Genomic DNA, 18,896 nt, shown 5'->3' with positions numbered 1-18,896 from the left:
CTAAGCGAGAACAGTCTAGATATTAAAACGTCAATACAACCCTCCCTCTTGCACCTCGGGAAACACAGTGATTATAGTAAACAAGAAAGGTATAATATTATGTTGCGATTCATACAAAAAAGAACTGTTTAGCCTTCATGTATACAAATTCTATGCATTTTCCCAGCTACATGTTCAATTCATTAGAATGAGCGGTAGAATTCAAGTCCAATCAAACACAGATTTGTTTATTTTTTTTTATTTTAGGGAATCAGTAGTATTTCGTTTTCTATAATGTGTATTTCACATTATAGAAACAGAATTTAATAATAATAAAGTTAATAATAAGAAGAACTTAATAATTTTCCCAGAAGCGTGTGCTTCTGGGAAAATTATTACCTCACAGTAAATGTCGAAGAGTTGGAGAGCAGCCATAATTTGAACATATTTTACCAGTTTGAATTACATCTTGATCCTTCCATTCAACACGCAGCACGGATTGGAATCAAGTCCCCAAAACAAGAAGAAGAAACATGTTTTCAGATATCTTTACCCTAGGTCAATATTCTGTGCTAATAAAACTCACACTTCTCAAAATTGAAATGAATAGGGAAACGGATAAATCAAATTGAGAAATTATATGACCATTATTCGTATGTAGGCGTATATAGAATGAGACGAACGAATGTTAAAAAAGCCAGTAACTTCACTATTCCCTCCCATGCTTTTTTTCCCACCCTTTGCCAGGTTCTCTGCTCTTGTTATCACTTCAGTATTAAATACATTTTAATAATAATAAAAAAAAGGCGTCTAGAGTTTCGAACTCTGCATTACTCGAGAATACTTACCCTCTATTTCGATAATTCTTATTTAGTCTCAATCGGAAACTATCCCTAAAACGCCCTAAGTGCAGTATGTATCGGCGCGGTCTTTAATATGATAGTTGCCATGCACATATCCCCTTGCCGAAATGTGCGCACATAATGTGCAACGCATCTGAAACATTTTTTCATTTATTTCCGCAACCTTCGCAGTTGGGGCTTGTGAGCTCCGCGTAGCGCGATGCCCGTTGTGGCATAGCAGGCAGGTAGAAACCACCTGACTTGGCTCGTCCCCAGCGACAGCCTCGCAGCCACAGCTGTCTTGAAGGAGAAGCTACCCTCCCCGTCGTCCGGGAATTAGAATGGTTCCCACTGTACAAAATACCATTTGCCTGGAAACGAAACAATTTTGAACCAGTGTGAGCAAGTCAAGATTTCGTGTACAGTGAGAGTGGCAGTTTTTTTTTGCTCTTTAATAATAATAATAATAATAATAAATGTTCTAGCAACATTGAGTACTGTTTTGGCATAATTTCACTGTTTCAATCAGCACTTTTCGCAGCAGAGAGGTTGGCAACGCTGGTAGGACAGACAGTTTTCGGTTTAAACTAGATAAAATGAGGGTGTTGGTTTCTTGTGGTGTGAAATAAGATAATGTGACGATAATTTAAAGAGAGAAATAATTATCAAGGCAAGACGGAGAATGTACTGTAAAACTGTTAATAGCACGCATCCAAAGTGGGGTATAGGGGGCTTGACACCCCTCTCTCCAGGATTTTTTTCAGTTTACATTAGATAAAATTAGGCTTTCGGCTTCGTCAATAATATGACAATAATTTAATGATTGATTGATTTTGTGTTTTAAGTCCACTTTATGCACAGTAAGGCTAATCGGGACTGGAGCTACAGTTTAAAGTGGGACCCGAACCACTTGTGCCTCCACCGGGTGTCGAACCCGGGACCCCTTGGTTACAAGGCGACGGCGCTACCACTGCGCCATCGGGGTGGCATGACAATAATTTAAGGAGAGAAATAATTACCGAGAAAAGACTGAGAATGTTCTATAACCCTGTTATTGTTACTAGCGCGTATCCAAGATGGGGTTTAGGTGGCTCGAGTACCATCAGGTAATTTTTCAGTTTACACTACAGAAAATTAGATTTTTATATTCTTGAATAATGTGACGATAATTTAAGGAGAGAAATACTTATGAAAACAAGACGGAGAATTACCCTGTTGTTGATAAATATTTCACGTAAACTTTACTTGAGCTTTCAGTGTTGTCGCAGTGAACTTGAGCAGTATGTAGAGACTTGTCAGTATTTGGAAGCTACACAACAAAGGTAGCTCCACATGTAGAGCGATTCGTTGTAATTTCTAATCTCTGGAAGACGCGAGAGGGAATGTTCTTGAATAAGAGGAGTCGAACTACTGGCAATATCTATGAATCGTTTATCTGCGGAACATTCTAGAATATAATAAGGATATAAATATGAGTTAATTAGAACCATTTCTAAGTAGATATTCTTTGACCGGACCTTGGATCCAATGAGAAAAATGGCATTGTATCTGACGTCATTTCCTTTTTAGCGTTCAATTCAAGGGCTTGTTCATGATTTATTTGATCGTGTACAAGGCGCTTTACTTCAGTCTCCAATACGAAATCATAAAAACTTCTGTTGACTTGATTTCAAAAAAATGTGTCCCAGATAACGAGTGGCGTTCCCAGGATATTTGGAAGGAAGAGTATACTATTTTTGGTGGTCAGTTCTCATTTTGCCATCTTTTCCTGTCTTTGACGTTCAAATGGGGCTATGACCCCACCAACCCTCCCTTGGGCACATCACTGGAGATAAATAAGTAAGCATTTAATCATATTGGGAGACGAAACATTAGATGTGTTGGGAACGGAAGGGTTTTCACAGTGCATTAATTGTTTCGCGATACATCTGTATTCTAGAAGACTTCCTTTGTTTCGTGCCGATGTGTGAGAATACTGCGGAAGCTGTGACAGACAATTTTGAACACTTGCGAGTGCTTAGGCCTGAATATGAACAATTTGGTGGGTTTCTGCTTTTATAAGAGCTGCAAACATGGGAGGACAAGGACAAGACACATTAGTGGTGTTCAGGCTCGAATCAGAGAAAAATATTCGAAAACTGTCTGTGTCCAGTTCGCAGCCCACAGTTTGAATCTCGCGTTGTCGAGTGGATTGTTCATCTCGTGTATGTGTAACAGCTTCGTAAAACCACTTCTCGTACACAGATGGTTTGATCCTGATCAGAAGAAATTTTTTGCGTCATTTCTGTCCCCTTTCCCTTTATAAATAGGGGTCGATGAAATAAAAATAGCGATAAGGAAACTGAAAAAGGGGAAAGCGGCAGGACTTGACTGCGTTGGGACAGAATTTTTCAAAGTCCACGGAAATGATATTCATATGGTGGAAACACAAAGCAAATTAATGGACAAGATTTTTAAAGCGGGGTACTTTCCGAAGGATTCGGCAAGTTCGATAATCTGTCCTATTTATAAAGGGAAAGGGGACAGAAATGACGCAAACAATTTCAGGGGTATTTCTTTATTACCTATATGGAGTAAAATTTACACACACATCTTAAACCGTAGGATTCAGAAATATTCCGCAAAATCTCACCACTACAAGCGGGCTTTAGGAAAGGGTACAGCACGTTAGACAACATATTCATATTACAAACACTCGTACAGAGGAAAATAAAACGAAAGCGGGGGAAATTATACGCATGTTTCATTGATTTTGAAAAAGCATTCGACAAAGTTCATAGGAACATTTTGTGGGGGAAATTGCATGAGAAGGGAATGTCGGCGCGTATGATCAGAGCACTGCAAGCAATATATGCGAGGGTAGAATTCGGAGTAAGATGCGAAGGAAACCAAGTCTCGGCACTGCAGTCTTCGCTCAGGGGACACAAACAAGGATGCATTATGTCACCAGTCCTACGCTCACTGTTCATGGATTGGGTAACACATGAGATTAAAATGGACCAGGATTCAATCCCATATATAGGAGTGCAAAGTATACCAGTCCTTATGTATGCAGACGACATAGTCATCTTGTCCGAGACAATAGAGGGTCTACAAAAGGGCATAGATAGCATATATGAGGGGTGCAGCAAATACAAAATGAATGTAAACATTAAAAAAAACAAAAATCATTGCTTTCAAAAATGGCTACATATTTAGCAGACAGGAGACATGGACATACGAGGGGGATTTAATCGAGCGGGTTAAAAACTTCACATACCTAGGGACAACATTCTCCATGACAGAGAGCTGGACACACCACATAAGAGCAAGAAAACTAAAACAAAATTTGCAATATTGATTGATTGATATGTTGTTTTAAGTCCACTTTATGCACAGTAAGGCTAATCGGGACTGGACCTACAGTTTAAAGTGGGATCCGAACCACTTGTGCCTCCACCGGGTATCAAAACCGGGACCCCTTGATTACAAGGCGTCGACGCTACCACTTGGCCATTGGTTAGGCCCCCCCCAAAAATTTGCAATAGAACAAGTCATAAGGACAATAAATAAGGCACCTCAAATGCTTTTCCCGGTCATTCAAAACCTCTATTCATCAATAATATTAGGTTCATTAAACTATGGAGTAGAACTGTGGTGGTTAAGGGGGGACAACACAATAATTGGCATACAAACAGAATTTTATAAGACAGTAATGGGCGTAAGCAGAGATACGGCCAACTGTGGGATCCTCAAGGAATTGGGCCTGAACAGAGACACGGTACAAGCACGGATGAGGGTTGTTAAATATTGGATGCGATTATCACAAGAGGGCCAAGCTACGCTGAGGCGACATTGTTTGTAAATACAGACAAGGGAAGAAAACGTTTACAGCTGGAGTCTGGAAGTGAACAATCTCTTATATAATAGCGAAATGGGTTGGGTATGGGAAGAGGGAGGAAGGGGGGGGGCATCTCAACAGAAAAGCAAATCAGAGACAGGTTACTCGACATAGACAGACAAGAAATAATAGCAGACTGCCAAGCAAAGAATCAGGGAACAGCTGAGAGTAAGAGAACAGGGGAAAGCGAAATATATCAAGGTTGTGGAAAAATATGAAAGAGGCGCGCTGGCATGGTTCAGATTAGAGGGATGGAAACAACTAAGAAAGAGAAACGAAGCAGGGGAAACGATATGTTTCTTGTGCGATGGGGAGAAGACGGACGAGCATATCCTACTGAACTGCCCTTCTACATGTGACCTAAGGGACAAATGGATGAAAAACCTAACAGGGAGCGAGGTTATAGAAGTGGTAGACGACAGAATAAAGATAAAAGAAGCGGGACAGCAAGTGGGGAAATACCTGGGAGAAGTAAGAGAACGGAGGGGGAAAGCTATTAGAGAAGGCAGCGAAATGAGTGATCATGCTCCAGACGAACCATCTTTATAGTGTAAGTGTGTGTAAAGCAAAATGTATGCGTTTTTTGGTGAGAGTGCAGGAAAAGAGAAGTGGGGCGAGGAAGAAAGACTGGAAGAACTGTTGGGGAGGGGAGGAATGTGTATATTGGGGACAAAGTAAGAGACAACTTAAAAGAAAACTAAATGTAAAAAAATATTGTAGAAAAAATCAAAACTATGTAGTGCGTACAGCCTATGGCTCGCACAAAAAGAAAATACATTCATTTCATTTCGGGAGCTGGCAAAAAGTGCGCCATAGAAAGTTTTTTTTTTTTTTTTTAAAATGATGCAAACTCAGGTTATGCGACGGAGGAAATATTTAAAATTACAGCGGTTCCGGCCAAAGAATGGACTTGGAAATTCTATTTTTATCTTTTCTGTCGAAAGCCAGGGAGGGTCACATGAACCTCTGAACCAATCTGCTTTGTCCAGTTGTCGTGGTGAGATGAAATTTTCGTGGTATTCTGCCTTGCCAAATTTTTCGTTTCGAGTCGTTTTCGAAACAGGTGGTACCCCTTAGGCCAGCCGCACACCGGATCCGACACGACGAGTCATTTTGTTGCAAACCGACTGGAGGGAACGTTTCACATGGGGCTCTTATGAGCCGCCGCATACCGGAGGAAACATTTGACTCGAGTCACGTTGCGACAGCTTGCGACAAAACAGTGAAGGTCCCGGGAATTTGGTCTCGGAGGAGCACGATGCGACAAAACGCACTGCGCATGCGCGAATCCTTTCTTCTCAGCACACCACCTGCGTGACTCATCACTGTATTGTTTGGCAGCACATATATATGTAAGTTTCACAATGCGGTCAAGGTTATGGGTACAATAATAAGGACAAAATCGATGCATTACATTACAATTACATTACGTGAAAGAAATAGGCTTATTAGAAAATATACAAAACATTTCATAAATTGTAGAAGAAAACGATGTTCACGGCAGTTTGATATTTAATCCTCGAACAACGATGTGGTTGCGGCACGCGAATAAAACTTTTTCCTTTTTTGGAGGGAAGCAGCGTTTAAAGTGATCCGGAATGCACCGGAACTCCATTCTGGCAAAACGCTGTTCCTGCTGCGACATTGGACATCCATTTCATTTATTTAATGCACCATACAAAAGTCCATTCTTCGTTACATTATTTCTTGTAAAGAATAGATGAAAGGGATAAAAACTAAATTTATCTCTTGTCGGCGGAAATGTAGAAAAAAATAATATATTGCGGTGAGTGCTATTCGTTTAAGATGCAAACGAGATCCCTATTTCCTGAAATGACAGATGTCACAGATCTTGTGTTTATACATTTACTTTAGATGAAATAATAAAAGTCAATGCTTTTTTCAGGCGGTACACAACAGCACGCCGTACCGGTAACCTTCATATGTGAGAATGAAACTAATAGAATTTTATTTTAACGAAAGAAGTGCGTGTGTGTGAGTATATGTATGCATGATCATTATACCTCGGATTTTTAGGTTCTAAAAAATGTACTTTTAGGTTCCTAAAATAGGTTCTTAAAATCCTTAAATAGGTTCTAAAAATTCTAAAATAGGTTCTACAAATCCTAAAATAGATTCCAAAAATATTAAATTAGACTAAAAGAATCCTGAAGTAGGTTCCAAAAAACTTAACATGGTTCATAGTTCCTGAAAAATACTAATTAGATACAATTGTTAAAAACAAAATTTCAAAGTGACTGTGAGAAATTTTAATAGATATATAACCATCAAAAATATTAATTTTCTAACCAATTTTTTATTTCCATACATCATTTTCAAAATGATCCACTAATTGACTAATTGTTGTCAAACATACTTGTATCATTAGCAATTTTGCTCTCTAGAATATGTTTCAAACAACCTATTCATTGAATTTTTTTGTTACGAAACAGAACAAATACCTCTGTGTGATGTAACAATAATATAAAACCTTAAAAATTAATTATACAAAAACCTAAGAAAAGGTTTGATTTGGGCACAAAAACGTAAAGTGGGTTCAAACAAGCAAAATAGGTTATCTTATGCACTATAAAACTTCATCAGTTGTTGCATTTTTTAATGAAACGCTGATGTAACTTTTTATTTCTCATTTACCTGCAAAGAAAAAAATAGGTTAAATACCTAAAATGCGTAGTCTAATGATCATTTATATAGCACAATATTTAGAGCAGTTCGTATAACACATCCAGAGTAAAACACTGATAAGAATAAATTAATATTTGTTTCGTTTTGTCGGAAGCTTTGTGTCCCGCCGTGTTGGGTTGAGACTCGTCGTGTCAGATCTGGTGTGCGGTTGTCCTTATAAGGTCAAGCAAGGTGGTTGTCCTCCAAACGCGAGCGAAGGGGACAGGTTCACAGGAAGAGGTGTGCCATGCACGACTGGACAAAAATAAGATGTGTAGTAATCGGTAGCAACGCCGCTCCCCCCTCCCCCCCCATTTGAACTGGAGGTGGAAAGTCTGCGATTCCTTAAGTCCATTCTTTGGCCGGGCTGACTTTTAGGAGAGGTATATTCTGGTTACATACTGCTAAAATGTTGTTTCCAAAATTAGTAATAATAGTAAGTTTTACAAATCCAATATCTCTAAAGACCCAATCCAACCACTCACTCACTCACTGACATAAAATGTTCTCGAAGGGCGGTGGAAGGTAGCATTTTGAGCAAAACAGAAATTAAGTTATTAATGTTATACTATACGGGGTGTCCACAAAGTCCTGCTACCATTACAATGAAACATAGCTCCAAAACTATATAAGATAAAGACATGCGGTTTTTTTTGCAACGTGTTCTACAGCTCTCAAAGTTTTATTAAGTAGTGGGTATTTTATTATTATTATTATTATTATTTGTTTTTGCAGATTATGTTGTGAGGGACCTTTTGGATAGACATTTCCTGGCAACCGCACTCCCCTGATATCACCCCCTTGGATTTTTCCTTTGGGGGGTACGTCAAGGATAGTGTCTACGAAACCCCTGTTCCAGATATTCTCACAATTCGTACACGGATTGCAGAAGTTCTCGAACAGGTTGATGCTGCTATGCTGCAGCGTGTATGGATGGAGATCGAATATCGTCTCGACGTCCTGAGGGCAACTAACGGGGGCGTATGTGGTGTGGAAGTGTTGTAATTGTAAATAAAACTTTGAGAGTTGTAGAACACGTTGCAAAAAAATGCATGCATTTATCTCATATAGTTTAGAAGTTAAGTTTCATTGTAACGGTAGCAGGACTGTGTGGACAACCTGTATATTAGAGTACTGCATTGGACAACTTTCGCTTGAAGATGCTCGATCGAATCTCCCACGCTCGAGCGTGATTCGCTCGAATATATAGAATATCAAATATCATTTAAATAGGAGAATAATCGTACAAATATGTGTAAAAATTCGTCCTGGAAGTTTCAGTCCATAACCAGCTCTTCATTTTCATATATTGCTATGTATTGGTAAGATAGATTAAATTACATTTTAACATGGAGATGATGACTATGTTCACTTCAGTTTCAATTTCACTGCGTCTTTCACTTCACGGGCCCACTACCACAGACAAATTACGGTTGTACGTGAACTACTGGACTTCGAGCGTATACCGATCGTTTGAATGCTCGAGTGTTATTCGCTCGAGCGAAGAAACTGTCCATTCCGTAATAGGCCAGTCAACAAGGGATATTAAATTCATTGAACTAGTATAGTTCCTAAATATGGAATTGCCGAGAGCAAATTAGTAATTACTGTGGCCCCCCAGAATGACATTTGACCTCATGGTAACACATATCCAACAAATGCTGTTGCTATTGTTGTTAGTATAATTATAAGTCCAATAGATCATGTGTGAAGATATAAATAGGATCCATAATATATTCCTCGTCCAACATGTATATATATACAAATAAAGAATATGGAGGCTCCATTAGCATGAATAGTTCGTAGTATTCATTAATAGTTTACATCTCGGCAGATGTGTATTACTCTAGAAAAAGCTAAATCTGCTCTTGAAGTATAATGTATTGCCAAAAAAGACCTGTTAAGATTTGAATTGAAAGACATATACCTATAAGTGAGCCAAAATTTCGTCAGTAGGAAATATTTAGTGGAGCTGGTAAGTCTACTAATGCATTATTTGCTAGTTTAAGTAGGGGGTGATAAATTCGTGCTGGTTTTGTCATTTGTAATTATTTAATTATTTTTAGAGGTCCATGTGAGAGTCTGGTAATTTTTACAATTGCAACTAATGTAATAAATAGGTATACTACTGTTATAGTAGTTATTATTATAATGCATTCATTATATAATTTTATTCCTGGTAGTGGGGGTGTACTTCTTCAGGTTGTATATGTATCTATATTTTGTAGTGTTGAGGGGGTTAATAATGGATCTATTATTATTAATATAAATAAACATAATAGTATTAGGGTTACACCTATAATTATTATTTTTGTTCTTATTTTGAATATTTCATTTGGTGTAAGTCTTGTTGTATAAATAAATAGAACTAGTATTCCCCCTAAAAATACTAGGAATAGTACATAGGAAAGTCATGTGGATTTTAGGAATGTTGATATTGTTAGACATGCGGTAATAGTCTGTATAATTAGTGTAATTCCTATAGATAGTGGATGTTTTATTTGTAGTATTATTAGTGCTAATAATAGCATAATAGTAATTAATATTAATTGTATTTTGATATCAAGGAGTAGTTTAATAAAAATATTGGCTTTGGGAGCTAATGATGATATAACTATATCCTCCTTGATGTTTTTAGAATTATTAATTCATTTATGATTTACAAGACCATTGTTTTTATTAAACTATAAAAACTTATGTTAAGAGTATTATTTATATTAATTATTTTATTTAATAGATTTTTATGTTTTATTTCTCAACGTAGGCATTTATTAGTAACTCTATTAAGACTTGAATTTATTGTGTTATCCTTATATTTATATATAACTTATTATTTTATTAATAATCAGGAAGAATCTTATTTTTGTCTATTATTTATTTCATTTTGTGTATGTGAGGGGGCCCTTGGCTTATCGGTTATAGTATCAATTACGCGTACTCATGGTAATGATTATTTTAATTCTTTTGTATTATTGAAATGTTAAAATATATTTTTTATTTTATATTTTTAATCCTTTTAAGATTTAATAGTTCTTTATGAATGGTGGTCCAAATTTCTATTATTTTTGGTTGTTTTTTGTTTTTAGTAATAGTGTGGGTTGGTATAGGGGTATGGGGGGCTGGTTATTTTATTGGTCTAGATGTAATATCTTATTCTTTAATTTTACTTAGTATTTGAATTATTTTTTTTATAATAGTAGCTAGAAATAATATTATATCTATTTATTTTTATCCTTGTAGATTTATATTTTTGTTAATTATTTTATTATTACTGTTAATATTAACTTTTATAAGAATATTTTATTTTATTTTATTTGTTTTTTGAAGGATCATTAGTACCTACCTTATTTTTAATTTTAGGGTGGGGGTATCAACCAGAACGAGTACAAGCAGGGGTATATTTGCTTTTTTATACATTACTTGCTTCTTTACCCCTTTTGGTTGGTATTTTTATATTAAATTATAGGGTGGGGGTCTATATATGTATATATTTAGATATATGAATATTAATATAAATTATTTTATTTGATATGTTAGAATGGTATTTGCTTTTTTAGTAAAAATACCTATATTTTTGGTTCATTTGTGACTACCTAGGGCTCACGTCGAGGCTCCAGTTAGTGGATCTATAATTTTGGCTGGAATTTTACTAAGGCTTGGTGGGTATGGTATTTTACGAATTATTTCTTGTTAGTGTTGCCCACGAGACGAGACTTTGGCCTGTCTCGTCTCGTGGAAATGCTGTGAAATGCTGTCTCGTCTCGAAAATATTCGTTTGTCAAAGGGACACATGATCAATGTCGTCTCGTCTCGAATTTTTAAAAGCCTGTCCCGTCTCGTCCCGTGGGCAACACTATTTCTTGTATTGAGAGATTAGCTGTTAAATATAATATTTTTTGGTTTGGTATTAGAATTGTTGGTATTTGAATGATTAGTCTTGTTTGCATGCGTCAAATTGATTTAAAGGCCTTGGTTGCATATTCATCTGTAGCACACATAGGTCTTGTTTTAATAGGAATTATAACTATAGGGTCGTGGGGAATAAATGGTGGGCTTACTCTAATAGTAGCACATGGTCTTTGTTCTTCTGGAATATTTTGTCTAGTAAATATTACTTATGAACGATTAGGTAGTCGTAGTATGTTAATTAATAGGGGAATAATTAATTATATCCCTAGATTATCTTTATGATGATTTATATTAAGAATTATAATATGGCCGCTCCACCCTCTATTAATTTGTTGGGTGAGATTAGTTTATTAAATAGAATTATTGGGTGATCATACTTTAGTTTTGTGGGTGTTGCATTACTTTCTTTTTTAAGTGCTGGTTATACTTTATATTTATATTCTTATACTCAACATGGAATATATTATTCTGGTGTATTTTCTTGTTGAAGAAGTAATATTCGTGAATATTTATTATTATTTTGTCATTTATTTCCATTAAATTTTTTAATTATTTTTTGTTCTCCAATATTTCATTGAATTTAAATTATTTAAGTAGTTTAAGTAGAATAGTAAGTTGTGGACTTAGTGGTAACTAAGAAGTTCTTAAATGAATGGTTTTTAATTTTTTTATTACAAGCATAGTATCAATTATTTTATTAATTAGTAGAATAATTTTATTATTATTAGGGATGCTATTTTTAATTAAGGATGTTACAATTTTTATTGAGAGAAATATTGTTAATTTGAATAGTTCTAGTATTATTATAACAATATTGTTTGATTGAATATCTTTAATTTTTATGGGATTAGTTATGTATATCTCTTCTATGGTTATTAATTATAGAGGTTCTTACATAGAGGGTGATTATAATATAAATCGATTTATTATTTTAGTTTTATTATTTGTTGGATCTATGATGTTTTTAATTATTTATCCTAATATTATTAGAATTATTTTAGGGTGGGATGGTCTAGGATTAGTTTCTTACTGTCTAGTAATTTATTATCAGAATGTTCGTTCCTATTCTGCTGGAATATTAACTGCTTTGTCCAACCGAATTGGTGATATATTTATTTTATTATCTATTGCTTGAATGTTAAATTATGGTAGCTGGAACTATATTTATTATTTATGATTAGTTTCTGATTTTGATATAATATTAATTACTAGATTTATTATTATTGCTGGGATAACAAAGAGTGCACAAATTCCATTTTCTGCATGACTGCCGGCAGCTATAGCTGCACCAACCCCAGTTTCTGCATTGGTTCATTCTTCTACTTTGGTTACTGCTGGGGTTTATTTATTAATTCGTTTTGGTGATATATTAATATGTACTGTTCTTGGTAGGGGGCTCTTATTATTATCTGGATTAACTATATTTATAGCTGGGGTTGGTGCTAATTTTGAATATGATTTGAGGAAAATCATTGCTTTATCTACATTAAGACAGCTTGGATTAATAATGTTAACATTATCTATGGGATTAAAGGAGTTATCATTTTTTCACTTATTGACGAACGCTATATTTAAGTCTTTATTGTTTTTATGTGCTGGTGTAGTTATTCATGTTATAGGAGATGTTCAGGATATTCACTGTATGGGAGGTTTAATTAATAAAATGCCAATAACTATTTCTTGTATAATAATTTCTAGTCTTGCCCTATGTGGAATACCATTTTTGGCTGGATTTTATTCTAAGGATTTAATTTTGGAAATACTAAGTATATCTTCTTTTAATTTAGTAATATTTGTTTTATTATGAATTTCTACGGGTATAACTATAGCTTATAGCTTTCGGTTGAATTATTATTTAGTTGGTGAATCTTATAGAGGTGTTTCATTTCAATTTTTTTCTGGTGATGGAGGGTGAGGTATATTTAAGGGTATATTAGGCTTACTACTCCTATCCATTGTAGGTGGTTCTGGACTAATGTGATTAGTTTTTCCTTCTGTTTTTGTTATTATTATTCCATTTAAGTTGAAGGTAGGGGCAATCATTTGTATTTTATTGGGTGGATGAATTGGATATAATATCACGTCTTTTTTGTTCGAAATTTATCCATTTTTTAATAATAAAATAATATACTATTTATTAGGAGGGATATGATTTTTACCTTACCTATCTTCGGGTGGGTTAATTGGTAGTTCATTTACTACTGGAGGTTTATATATTAAGGCTATTGACTACGGATGAAGTGAACTTATAGGTGGACAGGGGGTGTATAAATATATAAGGAGTGGTTCTTTAAATATTCAACTAATACACTTTAACTATTTTAACACTTATTTTATATTTTCATTTTTAATAGTAATTTTATTAATAATTTATGTGTGTTTGTATAGCTTATAATAAAGCATAATATTGAAGTTATTAGGAAGAATAGAATAATTCTGTAAACACTTCTTGAACTTATTTAGAGTTCAGCTTTATCATCAAAAGATAATGTAATTTTATACTAAAGAAATAATGTGAAGAGTATTAATGGAATTTCACCACTAAAGATGGAAGTTAGCAGCCCCCACTTAATATTATACCCCTTAACTGAGGAAATAATCCTAATTTTATTATTAACATTAATATGCCGCCTCCCTTTGGCCTCAGTTAAGTAAGCAAGGGTAATAATATACACCAATTTATTCAGGTCGAAGCTGATAGCTTTTACTTCTTGCTCAGTAAAGTAAATTGAATTATTCAATACCTTTTGAATGCAACTCAAATGTTATTATTAACTATTACTCCAGCATGCTCATTCTAGTGATCCTTGGGTTCATTCGTGATATAATCCTAAAAGTAAAATTAATAGAAATAAGAATCTAACACATAATCAATATATTAGTTTTGAATTGGTAATAATAACTGTTATTGGTAATAGTAATACAATTTCTACATCAAAAATGAGAAAAATTACTGCAATTAGGAAGAATTTTATAGAAAATGGAATTCGTGCTGAGGATTTTGGGTCAAACCCACACTCAAATGGTGATCTTTTTTCTCGGTCTGTGATTATTTTTTTTATAGTAGTGTGGATAATACTATTACAATTGAGGTGATCATTATAATTAGTAATGAGATACTTATGATTATATTAATTATTTACTTTATTTTATTATAATCTTTTTTAATTGGAAGTTAAGCGTACTTTAAATATACTAAGTAAATATTATCTACCTCATCAATAAATTGAAATATAAAGGAATAATCATACTACGTCTACGAAGTGTCAATATCATGCTGCTGCTTCAAATCCAAAGTGTTGTGTTGGTGAAAAATGGCATAAGATGTGTCGAGCTAAGCATACTCCTAGGAATGTTGATCCAATAATGACATGTAGCCCATGAAATCCTGTTGCTATAAAGAATGTGGATCCATATACTGCACCAGCAATAGTAAATGGGGATTCATAATATTCATATGCTTGAAGAATAGTAAAATATACTCCTAATATTAGTGTTAATATAAGTGCTTGCGTTGTATGTGAGTATTATTTTCTAGCAATCCGTGATGGGCTCATGTTACTGTTACTCCTGAGGCTAGCAGAATTGCTGTATTTAATAAAGGTACTTGTATTGGATTAAATGGAGTAATTCCCCTTGGTGGTCATAGTATCCCTAGTTCAATTGTTGGGGATAAACTTCTATGGAAAAATGCTCAAAAGAATGATACAAAAAATAGTACTTCTGAAATAATAAATAGAATTATACCTCATCGTAGTCCTATTATAACTTGATTTGTATGTAATCCTTGATATGTTCCTTCTCGTGAAATGTCTCGTCATCATTGAATTATTGTAAGGAGTATAGTTGTTATTCCTATTAGTAATAGTATTATATTTTGTTGGTGAAATCATCTAATTATACCTGTTGTTAATATTATTGCTCTAATGGCTCCTGTTGCTGGTCACGGGCTTTGATCTACTAGGTGGTATGGGTGGTTTTGGTTTGTTGACATTAGTTACTTTGATTCTCTGGAATAAATAGCAATTAATAAGACAAACACATAAGATTGGATAAATGCTACGGCTGTTTCTATAATAATTAATAGCAGCTCATCTATTTTATCTGTGAACTAGTAGGCATGCCAAAAATCCACTTGATTAGCATTGAGTCAGTCACTTCTCTGCCGTTCCCCACAACTCTTCATGGGGCACATCACGGCTCAGTCGTCATATCTGACCAGATCACGGACCAAAATTTTTGTGTTATTGTGGTTTGAATTATTGTTTTAAGTCTACTTTATGCACGAATAGGCTAATCGAGACTGGACCCACAGGTCAAAATGGACTCCAAACCACCAAATGTGCCTCCACCGGGTATTGAACCTGGGACTCCTCGATTAGATCGGCGTTTTATTGTTAAATAGCCCTTTTGGACTTTCCAACCAAACATATTATCTCCCGCACACACTAAACTGGCATGGTGCAAAGCACAGGGGAGCACTTTACCTTTTTTTTTACCTTCTCACACACTAAACTATTTCCTATAAAGTACTGCATGCAATGATAAAAGCAATTGAACCACAAATGACATTCTTAAAGAAAGAACAAATGTAAGAAGCCCAGTTTTATAGAAGAGATATACTGCAAAACATCATGTAACAGGTGCTTCCTTGAGTTCCGCGCTTGCAAAACGGGGCGGGAAAATAACCTAAACTTTCTCGCTCATCTAGCACCCAAACGAAGCATCCTAGAAGAAAAATGAACAGAACATTTGTTGTAGAGAATTGTATGTAGATTATTTTTCATCATAATCTATTTTGCTGTAAAGTGCTTTCCAAGCGAGATATTTTCAAAAAACTGATTTTGGGCGCCATTTTTAAAGATGGCGGCCAAATCTGGGGTGGTACAGGGGTGCAAAATTAATATGTTGTTAAGAACCCTTTTAGAGAAATAATTTGTTCCAGCTTTCCCAATTTTTTTTCCTTATTGGACCCCTTTATTGATTGGGCTATAAGACATCTAGCGTCATCTGTGCGAACTATTAGACGATCGAGTAAAAGTCATCGATGCAACATTCTATTATATATAGTATTAAATACAGGAGCGGCGCCAGTGGGCCGCAAGGGGGCGCGAGGGCGTGCTACGTTCAACTGAAAACACGAACTCTTAGTGTCATATTATGTCATGTAGTCATATCGAGCGTCGAATGTTATTGAAAGAGATGCCGATATACATACTTTTCTGTACTGGCGGGAGCCTCTCTAAAGATCAGCGGCCGTTTTTATTCTTTCGACAACATTGTTGTCATGAATTTTTTTCTTCCTTTGTCTCTTCAAGTGGTCTGTTTGTTGTTTTCGATAATTGCCTACAGATTTATGAGAGTTATGTTTTTATTTCTTTTTCTTTTGCATTGTTGATAAACGGACAATTTGCATTGGACTCAGTGAAGTCTTCTGAAATCAGTAAACACACCACGAAAACAATTTATCTATAGTGGAACCACAAGGAAAGAAACCTGCGCAGAATCTCATCGCGCTGGCAGGTCGGGAAAAGGACAGGGGGAAGGAGCCTTCAGCGCGGCCAACGTCAGCGTTGCCAGACCTATTGATTTCTCGGGAGAATTCCATAATAAACTATTGCTATGGCACCTCCAACGAAATTGTGAACTGTGAAATTATGCCAAACGCTACTCAATTGTGCTAGGACATAATAATAATAATAATTATTTTATTACTATTACTACATTACTATTTTTAGATGGTTGTATTTTATCCCACCCCAAAACATATTTATACTTTAGTTATTTTACGTCGCTTTTGTGCTTCTACGGGTAAGTACGACAATATGGATGAATGAAAAACTGATGAAATGAATTAAGTGACGCAAACACAGTGTCCTTGCCTTACTAGGTAGAAACACTGACTTCGTAGCGTGGGCAAATTATTTTATACATGTATGTATGTGTGTGTATATATATATATAATATAATGTATATATATTAAATGCAGCAACATAGAAGCAGCATAACTGACGAATAAAGGATGTGAGTGTTAATAACAAGAATTTGCTAGAGAAACTTTCAACGGCTTGAAAATACTTAATTTTCTACAAAATTATTTAGCGACATGGACGTCCAGAAGGAAGTGCAAGGATGGTCGCCACCCCCCTTGAAAATGAATGTTGACATAGAAGTACCTATTATTTCAGACGTATGAGTTGATTTCAGTCACAATAATAGGGATGTAGGAACGTGATAATTTCAAACTTAAGTGGCGTTTTCTGAGAGGTCAACATTATTACGGGGTAATATGCCTCGTTTACCCGCCTGATAAAAATACATTGTTTCCCCCCTCGCTGGAAAAAATCTGCGGTCGTCCCCTTGCCCCCCAGTGCGCACGCCTATGACCCCCCGCACGAGAACGTCGTTCATCTGCTACTATTAGATCGGATTTTGTAGCAGATCTTCTGGTTTCCCAAGGAACAATCTCCCGATTTTTTCAAGTCTGACCTGGCAACACTGGCCCGAGCACCGATAACTGCAGGGAAGATGCGCGAACACTTTTGACGGGAGGTTTTTTTCCTTGTGGTCGAGCTATACAGTATAGCTTCTAATAATATTTTTTCGTGATGAACTCAGAAATGAACAAAATATCACTTACCATGTTTTACACCCGAGCTCTTCATTTAACGCAACGAGAGTTGTAACATGAAGGGTAGTTTTCTTGTTAATACGTTCTGTGTATTTGTTCCACGTAACATGTCTAGTAAACGTACCATTTCAGGCTCTTTTAAAAACGCTTTAGATTTGATTGATTGAGTTGGTGTTTTAAGTCCACTTTATGCACAGTAAGGCTAATCGGGACTGGACCTACAGTTTAAAGTGGGATCCGAACCACTATGAGCCTCCACCAGTTATCGAACTCGGGACCTCTTGATTACACGCTACCACTGCGGCATCGGAGAGGCCCTAAAAACCCGTTAGAAAGAGGTCCAGTGTTCACGAAGAAATGTTACAGTTCGTTGTTGGGGATAGTGCAGCAGAAGGGATTTGAACGAAGACGAAGTAGCTCTGCATTTCGAGTTTTGGTCTGAAGTGGCAGACGGAATGTACTATGTATTTGATACCTCCATTGGTTACATTGAAAAGGTTCAAAAATTGTGTTTTTAAAGACAAGGATAATTTCATTTTTTATTTCACTACATAGTTCAATAAGATTGCAACGTGTATCTGAATGTTTACACTGTATGCAGTGGCGGATTACCAAATAGGCCCACTAGGCACGTGCCTAGCGGCGGCAACTCTTGGGGAACAGAACTTCTCAATCTCTACGTGGGCTTTCTTCCAAGTTCCGTAGGGATATGAATAGGCTCCAACTTTTCTTGACACAATTCATACATGTTATATTTCCTTATAAGAACAACAGCCGATATCCTTTGTGTGTGTGGGGAGAGTATAATCCAAACATGTGAGGTTGATCCTTTTCCCGCTACTCCATTCTCAGAAATAAATCTCAATTCCACACACTGAAAATGTAGCACTTTCTACATCTTAGCATGAAAATATCTAGTAGCAAAGTAATGTGTGGAAAGAGAAAAATTAACGATATGGAACGGCACTCT

At 35.6% G+C, this 18,896-nt stretch overlaps 1 protein-coding gene and 2 pseudogenes across 1 annotated transcript in view; 2 read left to right on the top strand and 1 right to left on the bottom strand.

The window, feature by feature from the left end:
* LOC145989091 (calcium-activated chloride channel regulator 3A-1-like) overlaps nucleotides 1-18,896 on the bottom strand; it is a 212,362-nt gene that overhangs the window by 180,968 nt on the left and 12,498 nt on the right. The gene's annotated exons all lie outside the window — the stretch shown is intronic.
* LOC145988943 (NADH-ubiquinone oxidoreductase chain 5 pseudogene) lies at nucleotides 10,427-13,447 on the top strand (annotated as a pseudogene).
* LOC145988944 (NADH-ubiquinone oxidoreductase chain 4 pseudogene) lies at nucleotides 10,498-11,873 on the top strand (annotated as a pseudogene).

The sequence above is a fragment of the Lepisma saccharinum genome, chromosome 6 (assembly GCF_977018435.1).
Source record: "Lepisma saccharinum chromosome 6, izLepSacc3.1, whole genome shotgun sequence".
Lineage (NCBI taxonomy): Eukaryota > Metazoa > Arthropoda > Insecta > Zygentoma > Lepismatidae > Lepisma > Lepisma saccharinum.
This window is presented reverse-complemented; position numbering and strand designations above follow the sequence as displayed.